The sequence below is a fragment of the Apodemus sylvaticus genome, chromosome 7 (genome assembly GCF_947179515.1).
Source record: "Apodemus sylvaticus chromosome 7, mApoSyl1.1, whole genome shotgun sequence".
NCBI classification, from domain to species: domain Eukaryota; kingdom Metazoa; phylum Chordata; class Mammalia; order Rodentia; family Muridae; genus Apodemus; species Apodemus sylvaticus.
The window spans coordinates 67,172,275-67,190,675 of NC_067478.1; the positions used below are offsets into that span (position 1 = coordinate 67,172,275).

General features: G+C 50.1%; 1 pseudogene; it reads right to left on the reverse strand.

Annotated features, from left to right (window-relative positions):
- Positions 1–16,432: 16,432 nt before the first annotated feature.
- On the reverse strand, positions 16,433–17,605 carry LOC127689718 (receptor of activated protein C kinase 1-like; annotated as a pseudogene).
- Positions 17,606–18,401: the final 796 nt, after the last annotated feature.

Here is an 18,401-nt window from a genome sequence, read left to right on the forward strand (position 1 = left end):
TACAAGTGTAGTAACACTACAGAGACATTTCAGACAGACAAGGGCTAGGCAAGGCCATCAGGATGGTCCTCAGGAAGAAGCACCAGGTCGGGGGATTGCAAAGACAGCAGGTACAGAAAATGCTTCTTAGTGTGAAGAGGAGCCACCAGGTTGTAGGCAGGGAGTTGCTTTTGCCACAGCACACTTGGGGGTATGACGGGAGATGTGGACAGAAGGAGAGGATGCTGGGAGCTGGAGTGAGCTGTGTGGCATTGTGTCTGCCTTTACTGTAGGGGATTGAATCCAGAACACGACACATGTTGGGCCAGCGCTCTGTTACTGAGCCTCACCTCTATTCCTGTGTGGAGTCTGAGTCTGCACACTCTTCTTAGGAAGACTGCTTAAGGTCTCAGTAGAGGTCATCCACATGATCATGGTGTCACCTGTATTTGAGGCATGGTCTCACAAGTTAAGCAGAAGGAGAAGCCTTATAGTTATTTGTGTAGTCACATAAGAAGCTTAGACAACAAGCCAGTGTCAAAGGCCTCTCCTCGACGGCCATCGTGATGGCCTTGTCTAGTCCTTGTCTGTCTGATTTAACGGTGAAGGAAAAAGAGACAGGGGCTGTGGGGAGGCCTCAGTCTGGAAAGTGCCTTCCATGTGGATGAGGTCATTGGGTCAGGTCTGCAGTACCCTTGGAAAAGCTGGGTGTAGCAGTGTGTGTCTGTAACCCCAGTGCTGTAACCCCCAGCAGGGGAAACAGGAGGACCCCCTAGAGCTCACTGGACACACAGCCTAGCAATCAAAGAGCTCCTAATTCAGTGTGAGACCTTGCCTCAAAAAAAAAAAAAAAATCAGGAACCAAGTCTAGAGAAAGGCACCAACAGTGACTGTTGGTCTTCACATGTCCATGTGCATATGTGTACTCACACGAATATGGAGATCACATGTCCATGTGCGTATGTGTACTCACACGAATATGGAGATCTAGTACCCATGAGGAAAAGAGCGAGCAGAAATAACTGAGCTAGAATGTGCTGGGACTTTTGAAAATACTCAAGTTATCATAAGGTCAAGTGTCTTATAGCTCATAAACCATACGGGCCAGGTGGTTTCCAATTCACAGGTGAGAAGACACCTTTCAGAGCTCAGGTGACATGCAGCCCTCTCCACCTCCGCCCCAGGGGACTTTTAGGAGCTGGGACTGTGCAGTGACCCTTGGTTTCCATGCCTGAGCATTCTTCTGCCCATCTACAGCTGGGTATCTCTGTAAAAACGAGCTAGATCCCAGCCTGGGGAGGAGAGGGAAGGCTTGTTCTTGGCTAAGTTTCATTTAATTTTCCATCAGTAGGTGTCAACTGTGAAGTAGTCAGAAATGCTAAAATAACAGCTTAAAAACATAGGCACCGAAATGGAAATGTAATTTTAGCGCACGCCTCACCAGCCCCTCCTGAAGTTAAGTGCAGCTTGCGGGGTATCTGTTACAGACATGTAACACTTAAGGACCGAGCTCGCAGGAGTAGCTGGCGATGTGCAATTTAGCAACTTGGGCTGTGAAAGAAGAAGGGAACAGGGAGGGAAAGAGCCCCGTGGGCAGAACACGGGGAACAAAGGGAGATGGAGGGGGAGAGGAGCCACAGAGTATTCCTGCTTCTACTTGGAGTTTTCGCTAATAGCCTGGGAAATGGCTTGTTAGATAAAAGCTGGCCGCAGAGACATTATCACAGAGACGCCTGCTAGATGGGAAAAGACAAGGGTTAGGCAGTCGCCCGTGGAGGCTCTGCTTTGAAATCTAGCAAGCCCCCTTCCTCCCCTTCCATGTGCCCAGACTGGGGCTGGTCCTGGGAATCAGGGAGAGAGTGGACTCTGCTGTCCCTAGTTTGGGACACAGTGGATCTGGTTACAGACATTCAACACACGAAATGGCTGATTGGGGTCAAGGCAGTTCGTCTTCTGTTGTGGGAAGGAGGGGATGGCTCTTATCATGGGATGCCAACGGGAGAGACCTGGAGATGAGACCTGGAGCTGGAGCTGAAGAGGGAGGACACCGGCTGCGTCCTGGTGGACTGTGGGAACAGGGATACACCATCTTCGTCTCAGAGTCTTTCTTAGTCTCTATACACAGCAACTAGTGAGAGCTTATTTACTCATTTGTGTATGTAATTTTGTGTGTACAGGTCCAATCTCTCTCTCTCTCTCTCTCTCTCTGTGTGTGTGTGTGTGTGGTGTAGGTGTGCTTGCATCTGTATTTGTACACATGCAGAGGTATGGGAACAGCCTTAGCTGTAGCTGTCCTTTGTAACAAGGTTACGCTTTAAAAGGGACACATGTATTTATTTGTGTGTTTTATTGTGAATGTGAGGAATCCAGAGGACAACCTACAGGGACTGATTCTCTCCTTCCACCACGTGGATCCTGGGGATCAAAGTCAGGTCATCAGGCATGAAGGCAGCACCGTTGCCCGCTGGCCCTACTGACTTTCTCACTGGGGCATTCTGATTTGGCTAGACTGGCTAGACTGGCTAGACTGGCTGACCAGCAAGCCTCAGGGATCCTCCTGTCTCTGCCTCCCTGTGCTGGAATCACAAATGTGTGCCACTGTGCTGTATTTATTAAATGGCTTATTTATTTTTATTTTGTATGCATCAGTGTTTTGCCTACACCTGTGACTATGTGAGAGTGTTGGCTCTCCTAAAACTGGAATGACAGACAGTTGAAAGCTGCCACGTTGGTGCTGGGAATTGAACCTGGGTCACCTCTAAGAGCAGCCAGTACTCTTAACTGCTGAGCCATCTCTCCAGCCCCTGGATGGTTTTTTAAACATAGGGTTCAATTTGGATCCTTAAGAGTATTTTGCAAGGCTCACTTTACTAATGATTTTTTTTTAAAGACTTTTTTTTTTTATATGTATGGATGTTTTGTCTGCATGGTTATCAAATACCTGGTGCCTATGGAGGCCAGAGGAGGGCATCAGATGCTCTTAGACTGGAGTTACAGATTACTGCAAGTTGACATGTGTATCCTGGGAACTGAACCTGTGTCCTACAGCAGAGCAGCCAGTGCTCTTAACCACTGAGCTATCCCTCCAGACCTACTGAAGTTTTAATGAAGGTTTCTGAAGTCCCCTCGGGCTCTGAAACCTACATAGTCTATGAATCAGAGATGCTATTAGAAATTCAGCTCTAGCTAGTAACTGGTTTGGGGAATTGTGAAGCTCAGAGGCAGAAGAGGTGACTGGGTCCAGAGGCTCATGCAGAGTTCTTTGGGGGGCTCTCTCCTTCCGTGTCCATGACTAGCTTGTGTTCCTCTTCCTGTGCTGGGCTGTCTTTTGTGACATTTCCAACAGACTGGCCACTAGGAGCTCAGTCATACCAAACCAAAAACAAGTCCCTTCCAGAAAATGAAGCTTCAGGCAACAGCTGAGAAGGATCAGTGCAGGCAGCCCATGGCTGATCTCTGTGAGTCTTGAACGGAGTTCAGATCAGATGAAGCCAGGAGAGGAGGGGTGGTGTGTTACACAGAGGGTCAGAGTAGTGCCATTCTCCTGTCCAGAACATCTGTGAGGCCCAAGGTGAAAGTGCAAACAGAGGCTACTTCACAGATGTCTAAATCCACGAAGGCAGGACTCACGAGCAGTCTGACCTGAGAAATAGGTCTATCTGCTCATCTGAATGCTCAGATCTGCCAAATAATCTGGAGGGCAGGCCTCAGCCAAGGATCTTCACAACCATTGGCATTTTGTGTCAGGATGTCGTGGACCGATGGCCGTTGCTCCGTTTCCCACCACGGCTCCGATCCTCTCTGTAAACATTTTAGTGAAGATGTCCCTGTCCCTAACACAGCCTCATGTATGCATCTGACCTTGATGTACATATGACCAGGTCCCCTTCCGTAAGCGTCTCTTGAGAGGATGCTGAACATCCCAGATGTACAGACTCTCAGATTTCTAGATACGGAGGGTTCTGGATGGAGTCTGGAAGAGGTGTGTAGGCTCTGGTGGGGACACCTCTTTGACCCTATGTATGGGCTGCTTGCTACAAGAAGAGGGAGAGGGGCTGGGGAGGGAGCATAGCTGGTCTCTCTCTCTCTCTCTCTCTCTCTCTCTCTCTCTCTCACACACACACACACACACACACACACACACACACACGAGTCGTGGGGGGTGGAGGCTGTGGCCAGAGAAAGGACTAGAGTGGCAGCTGTTTAGAGACAGGCTTAGTTCTGGGGCAGGACATGGGCGGGGCATGATGGAGCTGGGTGAGTCTTGGTGAGAAAAGGTGAACTTGGGAATAGAGTGGGCGATTCCACTGAGAAAATATGCTTGGGTGTCAGTGGAAAGTGCTCTCCAGGCTTGTCCCAACAGGCAAGGGGGAGCCTTGGGTGGCCTGGGTGGCTCTGGCAGGACCACTCGGGTCAGTGTCCTCTTTACTCCTGCCCTCCAGCGCTGAGTGGACATCTGTCACTCTGCATTCATTGGAACTTAGTTTTGATGTGAGGTCAGGTCTTTAGGGAACCGAGTACCGTTCTTGTCTCAGTCTTGTCTGTCTTTTCTGATCCTTCCCCCCCCCCCCCCCCCCGTGTGCTTCCTGAGTCCAACAGAACATTATGTGGCCTGGCCAGGGCTGGCTTGGCAATGGGTCCCCAAAGCAGGTCTATTCCCCCATCATGGGACTTCTATATGTAAGTCCCTTATGTTGGTAGGAAGACAGGATAGATATGTGTGACTTGGATGAGGACACTGGGGTTAGGAGGAAGCGTTCTTTACTGTAGCCCTAAGGCATCACTGTCCCTGAGAATTTTCTAGAGCACAGTCATTTCCTCTGTTTTCTTGTGTCCAGGCTGGGCCAGCAGCCACTCTAATACTTACCCCTCAGCGGGGTATCCCAGGCATCTATCCCCCTATTGGCCTCTCCCTCAGGCCATGATGGACTCAACAGCCTGTTAAATGCTGGAACAAGGTAGAGGCCCATCTCACTCAGAGGGTTCAGAGATAAAGAGGCGCAGGAGTTAAAGGCTTGGTGCCCAGCTAGTAGCTTTATTAAGAAGTGATTTAGCAGAGTGGGGACTGGCAAGGTGACTGCAGGCAAAAGTGCTTCCTGCCAAGCCTGATGACCTGAGTTCAAATCCTGGGACTCACACGGTGGAAGGAGAGAAGTGACTCCTGCGAGTTGTCACATGTGTGCTGTGGCATGAACACACACACACACACATATGCGCGAGCACGCGCAGAGAGAGAGAGAGAGAGAGAGAGAGAGAGAGAGAGATGAAGAAGATATATAACTTAAGAAGCATCTGGGGCCTGAGACGGCTTATGCTGTGTCTGTTGCTTTCATCCCAGGTCCAAAAGAATGGGAGCAGCTGATGTCGGACTGACACCTCTGAGCCAGTGAGCCCAAACAAATCTTTCCTCCATCCGGTTTTTTCTCTCAGTGATGAAACACTGACCAAGGCCAAAGTGTACAAGGAACCCCAGGGATCCAGTGAAGGTGCATATCTGATTCAGGATGCCTGGCCGGGGTCCCAGGAGTCTCCATTTCAGTGAGCTTCTGGGCCATGAATCTGCAACTGGAGAGTCTCCCGGGGAATGAGACGCCAGCTGGGTGCCACCGCTGTTCTCTGAGTCCATCTACCCACACCCTTGCAGAGTGACCACTGTCCTGGTTTGCCTGGCACTGTCTTGGTTTTCAAACTGAAAGTCCCACCTCCCAGAAATCCCCTTAGCCCTGGATAAGCCAGAACCATTGGCTACCTCCTCTCCCTTCGTCTGCTGAGCGAGCATCCTCTTCCTCTCCAGGGCCTTCCTCCCCGGTCCTGCCTCCTGCTCACTCATCACTCACTAGCGGGTTCTTTTTTTCTGAGACAGGCTCTTCCAATGAATTTAGGAGCTTCCTACTCCACCTCTGGAGAGTTAGAGTCACAGATGTGCACCACCGTGCTTACTTCCTCGACACTGCTAGATTTCACATTTACTTACTTATTTACTTATTTGTGGGGGTGGGTGGCAATGATAAAACCCAGTTTCTGTGAGGAGGTCAGAGGACAGTTTGGGGGAGTTGGGTCTCTTCTTCCATTGTGCGGACATTCCTACCCTCGACATCAGTCACCTTTATCCACTGAACCAGCTCACAGGTCCCTCCTTTGACCTTATTTGGCCCCCTAAGAACTTGAGTCTGAGCTTGTGTGCGTGTGTGTTGGGGGTCATGTGGGGGTACTGCAGAACTTCTGATAGACTGGAACCTTCTCCTAAAGAGTGTCCAGGACGCTCGGTGGTTGTAAAAGCACCAGGCAGCTAGTAGAATCTTGGTTGCCTAACAAGTGCTTCTTAGCCCTCGTGTGCATCAGGGGAAACTTCAGCTGCAAACTTGGATTACAGAGGTCTGAGGTGGGCCTGAGATCTCGTCTGTGTTCTGAAAGCTTCCGGATGGAATTCTGGGGCTTGGGACAGAGTGAGAGCTTCTTTGTAGAGAGAGGAGAGCAGGTGGGGCATCCCAGGCTCTGAGAAGGGCATCCTGCTCTGGGGTGATTGTGTGGGCAACCAGCTGGCCCATCAGACTGATTGACTCCAAGATGACAGTGGCCCAGACCACACTTACTTACCCTGTTCTGTGGCTTTCAGAAAGCCCCCCCTCTCCATACAGTGTCTCTACAGCTGCCTCCAATGAGCAAAGGATTTCTCTCTAGAGCCGGGCTCTGTTTGTCTTTGCACCTGCTCTAGCAGCTGTTGCCCACGCTCCCGTCTCTAATGGTGGGGTGTAAGTCCTGCTTGGCAGTGGGGCTGGGGATGTGGGACGTGCAGACAGATGGGAAGTCCGCCAGCTGCTGGGATCCAGGCTGCACTGCCAGCCAGACTGCCAGCCAGACAGTGGGTCAGCTGGCGGGATAACCAACTCGGAAGTGTTCACCCTCCCAGGCATCTTTGGGGTACTCAAAAGATGTGTGGATGGGTTCAGCCTTCTGGAACACCCTTCTTGGGAACACCCTTCTTGGATGATGTGGGAAGACCTGGACATACAAAGAACTTTCAAGAATGAAACAGGGTGGGGAAGGCGGTAGACAAAGTGCTTACAGCACAAGCATGAGAATCTGAGTGAGCTCCAATCTTCAGTGTCCACATAGAAGGCACCTGCCTGTAGTCTCAGGGCTGGGGAGAGGCAGGAAAATAGGTGGCCAGCCAGTGTAGCCCAAATGGGGAGCTCCAGGTTTGATAAGAGACCGTGTCTCAAAAAAAAAAAAAAAAAACAAGGTGGAGAGTAATAGAAAACACAGATGTTGACCTCTCTCTCTCTCTCTCTCTTTCACACACACACACACACACACACACACACATACACAGAGGCAGAACTACTTCTGGCAGACTGGAATATTTCTTCTTCTTTTCACAAAGATTCTGCTTGGATTAGATAGTGTCTTTAATTTGAGACAGTTGCTCTGACACCAGAGCAACTCATTCATTAAGGAGTTGTGAAGTGGGTGGGCAGAGTGGCTTACACCTTTGATCCCAGCACTTGGGAGGCAGAGGCAGGCTGATCTCTGTGAGTTTGAGATGAGTCTGGTCTACCTAGTGAGTTCCAGGCCAGCCAGAGCTGCACAGTGAGACCTTGTCTTAAAAAAAAAAAGTTTTCCAGTGTATGAAAGAAAAACAAAACTGTGAGTGCACAGACTGTAGCACCTGCCCTTGATAAGAATTCTTGAGGACTGTCAGGGCTTGCACTTACCAGAGCTTCTGATGTTTAGAATTTCTAGTTTTTAAAGACAAACAGCATGTCCCACCCCCCCCCCCCCAATCTTGCCATTGCTGAGCTGATATCAGCGGCTGGCAGAGAAGCCAAAGCAGCAGTTGGCAGATGTGCTGAGCCCTTCTTTAGGTCAGGGATGTCATTTGACTGTGTCCCATGACATGGTGGTATTTGTCACCCGTGGAGCCACTGGGTTTCACATACTCATCTCATGTTCACCATTCCCTGATTTTTCTTGTCAGGGGAGCTCCATTTGTCCCCACTCTCAGGCACTGTGACTCCACATCCCGTGCAGAGCTGTGAGGAGGGATTCAGTCCCAGTCAATCAGAGATTTCCCTGGCCAAGGTGGTTGGTTCTGGTCATATGACCCAGAGAGAACAAGTTTTGGAACAAGATCACTCTCTTCCTGAAGGACGGGAAGCTGAGGAGGAACTGAATGGATGATAGAATGAATAGATATTACAAAGACAAAACTGTCTGCCTTTTGGCTGCTCAATCCATGGGGCTGTGTGCCTCAGCACTCATCTGGCTTGGACTGCCTGGAAGATTCCTGGAGAGCTACTGGTCTTCAGACCACATCCGAAGACCCAGTAAGCTAGGTGCTGACATCAGCAGTAGGTGGCTGCAGGGAGGACAGCGAGGTAGACGCGCACATCAACAGGAAGCAAGGCAGGCAAAGGAGCGTCATTGTTCTCCCCTCAACCTGGGTCTCATATCTGGGCGGCACCCACTCTAGGAGTGTCTTTTCTCCCTGCTGCCAGTCCTTCTCAGAAATGCTCTCACAGACCCACCCACCCAAAGACACCGCCCTTAGTCCATTCCTGATCCTTCCAAGCTAGCCATCGCAGAGGGTGTAAGACCAGAAGTGACCACTAGAGGACACTGTGTCTGAGAGGTTTGCTGGGCGGTTCCCACCCAAAGTAGGCAGGAGCTGAGCCTGGAGTTATAAGCTAGGTTTGCTCAGGGGTACAACAGTTTTTTATTTCAGTGACTTTGAGCTGTTTGTGTGTTGTTTTGTGCAACTTGAAGAGTCATAGTTTATATAAGAGCAAGTGTTCTTCATAGTCCTGCTTGACAGTCAAGAGGGCTTGATCTGTGAAGGAGGCGGTGGCAATCTCAACCAGAGGGCCTCGTAGATCTGCTACTAGATGGCTGAGTGCTGGTGGGTTTTCCTGGGGAGATGGTCTACTGCTGAAGATCTGGAGAGGAAGAGGATGGGTCTCAGTCTGTGCCATACAGGGGGTAGTCTGGAGAGAGAGAGGGAGAGAAAAAGGGAGAGGAAGAGGGAGAGGGAAAGAGACACACACAGAGACACACAGAGAGACATGAGAGAGACAGAGAGAGGTAAGTGGCGATAGGGAGAGACAGAGACAGAGAGACACAGAGAGAGACAGGAGGGGAGACAGAAACAGAAACACAGAGAGAGAGAGAGAGAGAAAGAGAGAGAGAGAAAATTGAAGTCTGGATACAAAATAAAGCCAAGTGCCAGACACTAGCACCTACAAATCAGTCACCCTGAAGGAAGCTTCCCTCAAAAGCTATGGTGCAGTAGGTGGTATTACCCCAAGTGACCCAGGTGGAAAAGAGGGCCACTTCCTGTCACTTCAGGTGTAGAGGGTTGAGTTAATTTCCTGCCTGAGGCTCCGCTGTGACTGGTTTCTCCAGGTTCCTGTGTTTATTAATTCACTTACATGGTTAAGCCCCCTCTTTCCATCCCCCTGCCCCCGCACGCTCCAGCAGTCATTCCGACAGGCTTTCTTATTAACCTGTTCACACGCACTCTTACTAAATGATCTTACTTCGAATGTGCAATGGCTTGTCAGTCACAGTCCTCAGTCTGAGTGTTTCCGTCCCCCATGGCTTTAAGATCTATCAGGTCACCTCCTGCACATCTGACCCCTTCCTTCCCTTTGCCTAGCGCACACACTTCACAACAGGCACCCTCTGCATCCTGCACTCTGAGTTCTGCCATGCCCAACCGCCTCACTCAGGTCAGCTGGAGATCCTGAGCATTCCTGTGGCTTCAGCTTGGAGGCATCACCAAGGTGGCTCTGGCGGGGGGTTGGGGGGGGTGGGGGGGAGGGGGGGTGTGGGGTGGGGGTGGGGGGGGTGTGTGTCTTCCCCTTTGGAAGGGGCTGGACGATGAGGGCAGCAAGACAAAGTGGACAGCAAGACAAGGCTGGATGGCAGCTTATGGCAACCCACAGAATCAGACCTTATGGGCATAAATTCTGAGTGATTTTCTTAGGTGGCCTTGGGTGACCATACAGTCCGCAGAGAAGGGTTGTCAGATTGTACGGTGTTTCCTTTACCGTTGGTGATTGGGTAGAGTTTGGAGAATTAATATGTGCTTGTATATGTGCAAATACACATCATATATATATATATATATATATATATGTGTGTGTGTGTGTGTGTGTGTTCATAAGAGAACCTCAGCTGACATTACTTGGTTATGTCCACTTTTTAAAAAAGATGCATTTATTTTTATTGTACATGCTTGAGTGTTTTGCTTGCATATACATATGTGCACCGTGTGTGTGTGTGTGTGTGTGTGTGTGTGTGTGTGTGTGTGTGCCTGCTCCCCGTGCAGGGCAGAAAGGGTGCTGGATCCTCTGAGACTGGAGTTACAGGGTTGTGAGTCTCACTGGGAACTGAACTCTTGTCTTCCGGATGAGCAACAAGTGCTGTTAACCATGGAGCCACCTCTCAAACCTTGCATGCTGGTTTTGTTTGTTTGTTTGTTTGTTTTTGAGACGGAGTCGGTCACTCCGTGGATCTGCCTGTAGTCGTCTCCCCTGCCCCCCTCCCAGCTCTCTCAGATCCGGGTTCTGAGGAAGCTCCTGTGCTGTGCAGAACAAGGCGAACAGCTTCATAACTCAATGATCTTTGTTCAGTGAGCACTGCAAACAGTGCTGAGCCTCCTCCCTGGACGCCATTTCCCAGGTGCCTCCTATTTCTCTGAGGCCCCACATGTTTAGATATTTTTGAACAGTACAAGATCCTGGTCCATTATGTCCCCAGAGCTTTAGCAGAGTGACAACACTCTTAGGCCCAGAAGATGCTTTAGTGGCCTAGACTCCCCAGGCAGGGATTGGGGTGCGCTCAGTCTCACTGACTGCAGCTGCAGGCAGGAGTGTGTAGGGCCTGTGGTCAGGCCTGAGGGGGGCTGGGAGGGGCCAGGGCAGAGACCTCATGGTTGCTCTTGGTCTAGTCCCTTCTTCAGGGGGTGAATCTCAGTGTTGCCAAGACCTTGCTCCAGAATGGTCGCAATCAGCAAGGACACCTGTAAGTTCAAGACCAATTTGTTCAGGAGGGAAATAACACACCAGCGTTTCTAAGTGGCTGCCGCCGCCAACATGAGGTCACTAAGTCATTAAATCACATCTCTTGCTTTTTGCCATCTGTGGCTTCTGACTGGCTTTAAGCGTCACAACTGTGTGTGTGTGTGTGTGAGTGTGTGTGTTTCCTTTTTCTCTTTTTGGTGCTGCGGGCAGCACGGAGGTTCTCCCCCAACCCAGCCTGGCCTCCAACTTAATATGTAGCCAAGGCTGACCTTGAACTTCTGATTTTCCTTTATCTACAGTTTGAGTGCCGGGCTTACTGCTCTGCACCATTATCCCTAGTTTTATACTGTGCTGGGGACAGACCTGGGGTATCGTGCTTAATAGGAGAGCACAACTGGTCCACACCCCTAGCTAGCCTTGGCTAGGATCCCCCCACCACCCCATGGAGCTGGAAAGATGGGACTAGGTGTCTCAGTCTCTCAGTTACACCCTGATTCCTGAGAGATGTTATTTCCTGGTTGGCAATGGTGGGAAACTCCCAAGACAGCTTAGAATGGGTGGCACTGGCTAGTACCAAGGTCTCCGAATTCATTACCTCGTCCCTCTTCAGAGGAGTATTGAATGAGACAGGGCCAGACATACCTTTGTTACCAAGGAAAGTGGGGGTGTGTCCTGATCGACAGCACCTCAGGCCATCAGCAAAGGTTAGGGCCACAAGTCAATGAGGGGGAGAAGGGAAAGTGTGATAGGCCCCTCCCTGTCTTAGTTAGGGTTTTATTGCTGTGAATAGACACCATGACCAAGGCAACTCTTATAAGGACAATATCTAATTAGGGCTGGCTTGCAGGTTCAGAGGTTCAGTCCATTATCATTAAGGCAGGAGCTCTAAGGTAGTGCCCAGGCAGACACGGTGCAGGAGGAGCTGAGAGTTCTACATCTTCATCTGAAGGCCACTAGGAGAAAACTGGTTCTCACATGGTTAGGAGGGGGGTCTTATCACCCAACCTCACTGTGACATACTTCCTCCAATAAGGCCCACACCTCCTAATAGTACTACCATAGTCCCCAAAACAAAGACAACTGGGAATTAAAGTCCATAGCAAGTGCCCAGTGGGTGGGCTCCGACACACTCACTTAGTCTGAGCCTTCGGTTCCTATCTTCAGTATGGAATGCTCTCAGGATTCCTGGCTCAAGCGTAGGTCCTAGGGACACAGCTGCTGGGCCCAGGGCCACGCCCTTCTTTCTGTGGGCCTACAGGGAGCTCTTCTGGCTTGGCTCTCAGGCCTGGACTCAGCCAGCTCAGCAAGAGTTGGAGACCCTTGCTTCAGGGGCTGCTTCTGCCGTGGTGGATTTGTGTATTGGACATGGAAGCATCTTGGCCGGAATGAGGATCTTCTAAAGAGACACGTATGCTCGCAGTTTGGAAATCAGACTACTAAAATAATTGGAATTGCTCCAGGAGTCTCACACCAGGAAAGGAAAAGGCCAAAGGCTATTGCCAGAGGGGACCTTGTCAGAGCACCTTGCAGGACAGACCGGAGCCCAGATGATGGGCAGCACCACCCCTTGACCAGGGCTACTTAGCTGTGTGTGCCTCTTGCCTCACTGAAACCTTAGCCTCATGCCAGGACTGCAAGACGGCCTCGGTGGGAGGGAAGCCCCTGGACTACTTTGCTGCTTTTCCCAATGTGGCCACACTGAGTCAACCTTTTTCCACTGCTTTTCACTGTGTCTTTACTTAGCCTATTGAGGAGAGGTGGCCCAAGTACCTTTTATGGCTGCAGGGGCTAAGGTATGGCAGTGACAGCTTCAGTAACAGGTCCACCCTGGGTGTGCCAAATAGTCTTGGAAGAACCTTGTCCCTTCTGCTGGCTGCCAGTTCCTGTCCCTGCCTACTTCTCATCCCCTGCAAGGTGCATAGAACCCCCAGAGACAGTCCAGCCTGGGAAAGAGTTATGTGACCTGGAACTTGCATGTCACGGGCAAGCGATCCTGTGACTGAGAACTTGAATGGACTCTCCTACCAAGTCTTAGCTTTAGAAGGAGGTGACAACACAGGACACTGACACTCTGTGTCCAAGCCCCAACCCTCTCTGGCCAGCTTTGGGAGTTATCACAGCTCAAGCCAAACTCTCAGAACAAAAATGTATATTCCTCTCTCCGTCTCTCCGCTTCCCCTCCCCGAAAGAGCGAGTCTGTGAGGACAGATGGCCCTGTGTCAGCGTCCCTGTGTGATATTGATGTGAACAGCGAGGGAAGGCGATGCGTCTCGTGGCTGTAAAAATAGACACACATGAAGTCGGCCTCCCCCTCTGGCCAGGCGCTATTCTAAACCCGGCGCTCATGGCTTTGGTATCCAACCACCCGGCAAGGCAGAGCACTGGGCTGGAACTTGACATTTAAAGAGTTTGAAAGAAATAGAATAAAGCGCAGAGATTTCTTTTTTTAAGTTAGTCTGGTTATTTCTGAATGGGACATGCCAACCCAGCACGAGACCAAATTCACAGCGTTTCTGAACCATGGCGTCTGAGACACGGTGGGGGATGGGAGCTGGTCTGACCAGTGTCCTTCTCAACACAGGGACTCCTCCTACAGAGCCCCTGGGAGCTCGCTCCTTCTTGGATGCCTCTCATGATGGGGTGCTCTCTACCTCCAGTGGTGGGATCTCATGGTTTAGGCAACCCGGGATGCCTTAGATAACTATAGGTGAATGCTTTTGGAGAAATACTGAGTTAGTAGCTATCTCTCCGGAACAATCTTTCACAGATTGGGGGGGTAGGGTCATTTTATATTCTTGAAATTTATAGCTATTGGTTTTTTTAACTGGGCTCCTGCTACGAACTCAGCCCTGCATGAGTGAAGTTATGGGAGCTAAAAGAGAAGATGGTTTCAAAAGGCGGCTAACACGCAATCTGGGCAGATAATGAACATGTGTGGAATAATGAGATGGCGCGCGGAGGCAGGATATTATCCGACATTGTGTGACGCAGCCTGTTTCCTCCCCACTCAAAATCAGCCGCCATTTTTTACCACCTCTATGCCAGTTCAGTACACCTACGTTTTAAAAATCTCTCTGGCTTCCGGGCTCAAAATGACCCTGGCTTAGTCTCACCTGCCTCTTCATCTGGTTCCCAGGAGTCTCTGGTCTCATGAAGGAGCTGCTTGCAAGCATCTTTGTCCTGTCCCTCAGTGCCACATTCTCTTCAGCTTGGCATAGAAAGCTTTAAGCTGGAGCTCATCACTGAGGTTGACGGGCAGTCTGAGCACCATGGTCTCAGGCTCTTGTGCGATCAATTTACTGACTGAGCTATCTCCCCAGCCCACTGCCTTTTACTCACACGTCCTCTCTGTTCTGGGAAGGCTTCGCCCCATCTCCCTCCTAGTCTACAAACCAGAACCCCTTCCCTTTTACCCACTCTCTGGCCTTGAGCTGTGCTTCCTGGTTTTGCCATGGTTCCAAGTCCACGGCTCTCCAGGGTCTGGCTCAGTTTGCCTCCCCCGTTGCCCCGTATCTAGAGCAAGCGTGTATTTCCTGGTGGCAGCAGTTACTGAGTACCCCAGGGACCCTGCCATGGCTCTGAAGCCTTCCCCTCTCCCATGAGACACAAAAAATAATGGGTTTGGGTTCAAATCATGACTCTGACATTTATTAGCCAAGTTCTCAGGCAAACCACAGACTCTCACCGGCCCTTACTTTCTACATCTGCGCTGTAGTTTCCTTGGCTACAGGTAGAGACGATGAGTGCAGCCAGACTTTGCCAAATATAAAATGCCTTCCAGGCATTCATTGTTATTATGGTTGTATCTTCTTGGGAAAGAGGAGGAAATGAGGCTTAGATCCGTTTGATGCCTTTGCAGTGTTGAGCACAGGTAGCTGTTAGGTGCCTGTGGCTTGTCTAGCCATGTGTAATGCACCGAGGGGTTAAAAGCAAAGGCCTGGTTTCCAGCCAAGCGAGCTCCCACTTGGAAGACATAATGAACACATGTAGAATAATGAGCCTGTGGGATCAGGCAGGGTATCATTAAATGTGGTGTTGTCTGAGCCTGCCTGAAAGCGGGAGAAAGGTTCTGAGCCCGGGATGAGGAGAACCAGGATAATGGGAAAAGCCAGGAGCCAGAGTAACCTCTAGAGAGGTAAGTGGATGCAGTCCGGTAGGGAGCACCCCCATCAACTGCTGATCTCCTCCTCCTGGGGTTGGAGGAGAGGCCTCACCTTTGGTGGATGCTGAATACTGTTTGCTCCTTATTACAACTTGGGGCTTCAAGCTGGAGGTTAATCACAGCCATTGCTCATTTGTAGGGGAGAAAATGGTAGCTTGCAGAGTCTGGGGGAGATACTCACTGTACCTCAACCGGAGAGGCAGCAGGGAGATTTTCTTAGCAAGCCATTCCTTAGCAAAGCTGGCAAGAGAAAGGACTTCCCCATGTCTTCCTCAGCCAGCCATGGCTGTACTTGTCCTGGAACCCCAGTGATCTAAGAAAGGCAAAGAACCTGACCCATGGGCATTGACTCCCAGGGGGCCAGTGACCTGGCATATGGCCTGGAATGAAAGGGGGGCTAGGGTGGGCAAGTACAGTCAGCTCGTATGAATTAGGATAAGAGGGTCGGGGTGGGTGAAGCAGGAAGGTCAGAATCCACAGTAGTACCTCAGGGGAGGAGCAAAGCAGGGGTCAGCTTGTACAGGTTGAAGCCGGGAGAGCCCAGAGACCATAGAACAGCAGAAGGAGCTCTTCAACCCTGGGAGTGGGACTTGAGGACAGAGACAGTGTGGGAGACCATGAAGGGAAGTGCTGTGCTTTAAAGTCTTCCCAGTCAAATCCCATGATGATCCCAATCACAAATGGGCTTTCCCTAGTCCCTCCCTCCCAGGGTATTCTTCGTGCCCAACAGTCAAACAGCCAGACTCTCTGTCCTATGGTAGGAGGAGGGATGGAGACTCAGAAAGGCTGGGTGCGGTTGTAGGAGGGAAGAACACTGAAGACCACGATGGTTAATCAGCTTGGTCAGTTTGATTGGATTTAGAGTCAACATGGAACCATACTTCTGGATGTGACTATGAAAGTATTTCCAGAAGGCTTTACTTGAGGAGGAAGACCTACCTTGAATGTGGGTGCCACCATCCTAGGGACTGGGGTCCAAGACTGAATAAAGAAGAGAAACTGAGGGCTGTTGATGGGGCTCAGTGGTTATGAGTGCTGGATGCTCTTCCAGAGGACCCGGTTCTGTTCTTAGCACCCACATAGTGGCTGACAACTGCCTGTAACTCATTCTTGAGGATCCAGTGCCCTCTTCTGGCCTCTGTGTGGTTCACAGATGAAGGCAAATCACCCACACATAGAAATTAAAGTAGAAACATTAATATATATATATTTTTTTTCAGAAAGTTAGTTTTATTTCTAAGATGGTGTTATAAACTTTTAGTGGGTGCTAATAGTCATCTGCAACACTCACACAAGGTTGCCTTGTGTGACGCCACCAGCAAACAGTCTGGCCTTCAGCAGACCACAGCAGAAGGATACACTGGGGTGGCTCTGCCTTACTGTTGGTGCTGGTAACCTCTTACTTCAGTTTGTCTATGGTGGTTTTGTCCTCTGAGTCCTGGATCTTGATCCTGGGGCCAGGGGCAGCACAGAGCCAGTGGGAGTTGGGACTGAAGCACAAGGTGTATATGGCATCCCCACCAACTACTGTATAAAGATGCCTGCCTTCACTGAGAGCCCACAGCACAGCCTGGCTGTCCTTGCCTCCAGAAGCATAGAGACATCCATCTGGAGAGACAATCACTATCTTTAGATAGCCATGTGGCCAATGTAGTTGGCCTTCAGCTTAAAGTTGGCCAACCTGACTGACTAGCTTATCCCAGCCACAGGAGGTGGTGATAGGGTGGCTGATGTTCTTGAAGAAGTGAGGCACCCGTTCTGAATGACTCTCGTCCCAGAAGTGTACTTGCAGACACCCAAGTATTCCACAACTTTATGGTCTTGTCTCAGGATCCAGAGACAATCTGCCAGTTGTCAGAGGAGGAGGCTACATGCTTGGTATGACCTACAAATTGTTTTGTGGTGGTGACTATTTTTTTTAATTTTCATATGGTTTCTTTTTTCTTTTTCTTTCTCTCCTTTTCTTTCTTTCTTTTTAAAGATTATATATATATATATATATATATGTATATATATATATATATATATATATTAATTAGCTGTCTTCAGACACACCAGAAGAGGGTATGGTTGTGAGCCACCATGTGGTTGCTGGGATTTGAACTCAGGACCTTCGGAAGAGCAGTCAGTGCTCTTAACCGCTGAGCCAACTCCCCAGCCTGGTGGTGACTATTTTTGAGATCCAAAGAGCACAAAATTCCATCCCAGGAGCCTGAGTGAGCAAACTGGCCGTCAGAAGAGACATCACTAACACACTGAGAGTGACCTTGCAGAGCATAGTGTGGTGGTTGGTACTTGGTCTCATCCCTGGAAGGCTTCCCCATGATGACGGCCTTGTTTTGAGATGTGACCATATCTGTGGAGTGGTATCCATCTGTGCTACCCAACTGTTATGGCCCTTGAGGATCCCATAAAGGGTCATCTGCCCGGTCATGCCTGCAGCTAATACGAGTGTCACCCCGGAGATGAAGATGACACTGGATAGCCCAGGAAGCCAAGCACTGTAGCTGCTGCTGCAATCCTGTGGAGAAGACGGATATATTTTTTAAAGAGAAAGTGAGCTGAGCACCAGCATTCACCCATCTCTACTTCCTTACCATGGGCACAGTGTGACCAGCTGCCTCCCCTTCCTGCCACCGTGACTGTGTTCCCTTGTAGGATGACACAGACTCTTCCTCCTGGGCATTCCGTCTCTTGGTGTATTTTTGTCATCCAAGATGTCCCAGAAGACTAATCTAGGAGCATCTCCCACTTTAAGCATTCATCAAACACACCATCTTCAGCTTTCTGAGGTAAGTGACAGTGGCCAGGGTGTGACTTTTAGGCTGCGCTCATCCCAACCTCTAGCTTGGCGACTTGTTTTCAAGATGGCTTGGTGTGGTGGTTGAATGAGATGCCCTTGGACATTTGAATACTCTGTGCCCAGTTTGTGGATGTTTGGGGAAGGCTTAGGAGGCATGACCTTGCTGGAGGAAGTGCGTCACTGGGGGATGGGTTTAGAGATTTTGAGTATGATCTACTTCCTGCTTGCAGATGCAGATGTCAGCTGCTGTTCCAGATGCCTTGTCTACCTGCTACCTCTGCTCTGCCTTCATCGACTGCTATACCTCTGAAACCACAAGTCCCAACTCAACTCTTCTGTGAATTGCCTTGGTCATGTGCTTCATCATAGCAACAGAAAGGTAGTCAATACACCTAGTAAGAATATTTCCTCTCTGCAGACATGATAGCTCCAT